The sequence below is a fragment of the Gossypium hirsutum genome, chromosome A08 (assembly GCF_007990345.1).
Source record: "Gossypium hirsutum isolate 1008001.06 chromosome A08, Gossypium_hirsutum_v2.1, whole genome shotgun sequence".
Lineage (NCBI taxonomy): Eukaryota > Viridiplantae > Streptophyta > Magnoliopsida > Malvales > Malvaceae > Gossypium > Gossypium hirsutum.
In genome coordinates this window covers 101,568,906-101,573,409 of record NC_053431.1, presented here as the reverse complement: position 1 = coordinate 101,573,409, position 4,504 = coordinate 101,568,906, and the positions used below count along the sequence as shown (strand labels likewise).

General features: G+C 40.3%; 1 non-coding gene across 1 annotated transcript; it reads left to right on the top strand.

Moving 5' to 3' along the window:
* Positions 1–3,924: 3,924 nt before the first annotated feature.
* LOC121205760 (small nucleolar RNA R71) lies at positions 3,925–4,030 on the top strand. The gene has a single exon (XR_005900835.1). It is a non-coding gene; the product is annotated as a small nucleolar RNA R71 (small nucleolar RNA).
* The last annotated feature ends 474 nt before the right edge of the window (positions 4,031–4,504 follow it).

Genomic DNA, 4,504 nt, shown 5'->3' with positions numbered 1-4,504 from the left:
CTCTAAAGGCTCAAGATCTCACAAAAATTATGGCTTTTTGATGTTTAAACTTGTGAATTCCAACTCAAAATAATACCTAAACTTGGGGAAACAACCTAAAAGTTTTATTTTTTCAAAAATCAACTTATCATGCTTGATTCCCTAATGTCTTAAAGTTTAAACAATTAATGCATAAATGCCCATGTTTTAATTCAAGATATATCAATAAACATTATAGACTAATTAGAATTCATTCTAATAATGATATGAGAAGATTGCATGAGAATAAAACAAAATTCAGAGATTTTTCTGATATAAAAGACCCCCCACACTTATGATTAACATTGCCCTCATTGTACAGAGGTAGATATTTTGAAAAAGATAGATTTATAATCATAAGATAGGGAGAGAAGTGAAACTTCCTGAATGATGAATGAATTCCTTGAACTGGAGTTTTGGAGAATAATCGGCATGAGAGTAGAGGAGGATGCTCCAGTGGTGGTAGAGGTTCATTAGTCCATAAGTCTTGCGCCAAAAGAATATTATACTGGTGGTAGCTATGGTCGTGGTCGAGCAGGACATGGCAGTCGTGGAGAACCTTTCCCGGTGGAGTTTCTAGTTCCTATGTGATGATGAGCTTGGGAGCTCTTTGTAACTGTGATAGAATCAGAAAATTTTTAGGGAATATATAAGGAAGAATAATTACTCGATATGAAATAGCTGAAATTCAAAATTGTTAAATAAAAATTATAAAACCTAATAAAAATAAGCTTAAAGAAAAATAAAAAGTAGTCTTAAAGTAAAATAAAAGTAAAAACATAAAATAATAAATAAAAGTTTTTAAACATCTTCATCACTAGATGGTTTGCGAGGTGGGGGTGGCGATGAGATGTGGAAATGTTGAAAAATCTAGTTTAGTGTAGCATCAATGTGATCGAAGCGCTGAAAACACTGCTGCTCAAATCTAGTTAGGCGCTCAAAGATTTCAACGCATGAAGCCGCCGCATGAACTGGACGAGAAGGAGTTGGTGGCTGAGCCGGTGGGTCCTCATGACGTGGAGGGACATCATCAGTAATGTCCTCGGGACTCCCTCATCAGCTGATTGGGCCCGTAGGATTTGGAATAGTTCCTCCTGATTGCCGGGTGGAAATTGGAGGTATGGGTGGCAAATTTCCGCGGTAGGGCCCGAGGAAGACGCCCCTTTTCGTTTTTTCGAAGCGAGAACGATAGTTTTCTTGCCACGTGAGCTTGACATGGTATACGCTAAAAAGATGAGAATGGGTGTCGAAAATGGAGTTGGAGGCAGCGTACAGGCGTGGCAGGAAGGTCGTATGGACTTGCAGCGGCTAGGGTTTGGGATTTTGGGTGAAGAAGATGATGAATAGTGAAGGGTATTTATAGATTTTCAGACACACGACCAGGGGACACGCCAGTGTTCCCCAATTTTTTCCCATGTGATTCGCGAATTTTGAATTTGGGCGCGTCTGACATTTGGCCCACGCCCGTGTTCCTTGGGCGTGTGGGTGCACACGACTGTGTCGCACGGCCGTGTCTGTCTTCGTTCGCTTCTCCCATGCCCGTGTATACAGGCCCATGCCCGTGTTAATCTGATAGGTTTGACCACGAGTTCTAGACACAGGCATGGTGAATGCCCGTGCTATTTTCTCAAGTTCAACCAGGGTTCTACGAAACGGGCGTGCCGCACGCCCGTGTTGTTTTGGCAGATTCACCCACGGTCCTAACGCACGGCTGTGGCAACTTATCGCATTCCGTGTTGGGGAAAATTTTGCCCTGTTTTCACACGGCCTAAGGCACACCTGTGTTCTTGGCCGTGTAAGTGTGGTAAACCTGTATTCAAGAGCTCCGTTAGTAAGTTAGGTGTTAAAACTAAAATTTAAAGAAATTAATATTTTTAGTGCTCGAGTTGCCTCCCGAGAAGCGCTTATTTATAGTCTAAGCTCAACTTACCTCTCTGGTGTGTGATCATGGTGGTTCAAGAAGTTTACACTCCTCATCCCTGCTATAAATTTTATCAACATAAGGTTTAAGACGAGTATTATTTACCTTGAACGTGCCAAATTTGGGGTGATTTACCTCGACTGTACTGTATGGAAAAATGCTAGTTACCGTAATAGGGGTTTCTTTATTCGGTTTAAAAGTGGCAATTCGAGGATCTGCTGCATCTAGTAGTACTTTGTCTCCAACTTGAAGTTGATTTTTGGAAGAATTAGGCTCATGATGGCGTGGTTTTGGTTTATCGTGTTTTCTCGATTTATGTTTCTGCCATTCATCTAGCTCCTTGATTTGTAACCTTCGTTCTTCATGGATGGGTTCTTTGTTGTTGCTTGGCTTATGTATGTTTTTCGGACCTGTTTCCTACAAAGAAGGTTGCACCATATAGTTAGTTTTAGCCGAATGATTTTTACAGTCACCTTCGGTTTTTGATATGTTATTCGAATTACGGGCTTGAAGGGTGATTGTTTCATCTCCCACATGAAGTGTGAGTTCACCTGTGCCAACGTCAATCATTGTTCTAGCAGTTGCTAAAAAGGGCCTTCCTAAAATTAAAGGAACATTATTGTCCTCTTCTATGTCTAAAACAATAAAATTAACTGGGAATATAAATTTGTCAATTTTAAGGAGTACGTCTTCAATGATACCCCTAGGAAATCTGACAGTTTTATCTGCTAATTTAATGCTCATCTTAGTTTGTTTGGGTTTCTTTAGACCTAGTTGCTTAAACAATTTGTAAGGCATAACATTGATACTAGCCCTTAGATCAACCAACGCATTATTAGCATCTAAACTACCAATTAAACAAGGAATCGCAAAACTCCCTGGATCTTTTAGTTTGCTGGGTAGCTTATTCTGAAGAATTGCTGAGCAAACCACGTTCAGCTTCGCATGCGACCTTTCATCTAACTTTCGTTTATTTGCTAGAAGGTCCTTTAAAAACTTGACTGCGTTCGGCATCTGTGAAAGTGCTTCAATAAATGGTAGGTTAATATGTAGTTTCTTTAAAAGTTTAAGGAATTTACCAATTGTTGGTTTGAACAGTCTTTCCTTGTCGCATTGGGGTATGGCACACGAGGTTTATATTCTATACTTACCGATTTTTGTTCGTTTTGGCCTACCACATTCTTACCTTCGCTTACCACCAGTTCTGGCCTTGGTTTTGCCACTAACCCTTCCTCATCTTGAATGGAAAATGCGTTGAGTTTCTCTCTTGGGTTAGATTCAGTGTTGCTTGGCAGGCTACCTTGTGGTCATTCTGAAATCAACTTGGCGAGCTGTCCAACCTGAGTTTCGAGCCTCTGGATTGATGCTTGTTCATTTTTGAGTGCCGTCTGGTATTCTGAAAACAAGTCTCTGACACTGAGATGAATTTGATTAGCATCTCCTCAAGGTTCGGCTTTCTCTCCTGCTGGTATCGTGGTTGCTGAAAGTCTGGAAGCGGTGGTGGTTTCTGATTTCCTTCGCCTCCCCATGAAAAATTTGGGTGGTTCCTCCAACTTACATTGTAAGTATTGCTATAAAGATTGTTTTGAGATCAAGGATTATTACTAATGTAATTTAACTGCTCGTTCTCCATGTTGTGGCCATCAGATGGGTGTTCTGAGATGGTTGATCCACATCCACTTGCTTCGCACTGCATTACTGGGTGAACCTATGAAGGACTAAGAAAACCATCAATTTTCTTATTTAAGAGTTCTACCTGATTAGAGAGCATGGTGACCGAATTGACGATATAAACGCCAGTTGATTTCATTGGCTTTGTCCTCATGACTTGCCACTGATAGTTATTCAGTGACATCTCCTCTATAAATTCATAGGCATCTTCAGGTGTCTTATTATTAATGGTTCCGCTAGCAACTGCGTCAACCATCTGCCGAGTCGAAGGGTTCAGGCCATTCTGAAACGTTTGGTCCTGTAGCCAGAGTGGTAACCCATGGTGAGGGCATCTTCATAAAAGGTCCTTGTATCTCTCCTATGCATCGTAGAGTTTTTCTAAATCCATCTGCACAAAAGAAGAAATATCATTATGTAATTTAGCCATTTTAGCCGACGGAAAATATTTTAATGAAAACTTTTCAGTCATTTGTTCCCAAGTAGTGATTGACCCTGTGGTAACGAATTCAACCATTGTTTAGCTTTGTTTCTCAATGAAAAAGGGAATAACCGAAGGCGAATAGCGTCATCAGAAACGCCATTAATTTTAAATGTATCACATAGTTCCAAAAAGTTTGTCGAGTGAACTTTGGGATTTTTGTCCTGCAAACCATCAAACTGAACAAATTGTTGTATCATTTGAATTGTGTTAGGTTTCAATTCAAAAGTATTTTAGCTACAGTAGGTCTAACTATGCTCGATTCAGTTCCTGTTAAAGAAGGTTTAGCATAATCGTACATAGTGCACGGAGCAGGATGTAGAGCAGGATTCTGATTAACAGCAATTGCAGGAGAAAGCATATTTTCTTGGTTTTCAGCCATCTCTTTGGTTGTGGTTGAAGTATCGTCCTCTTGC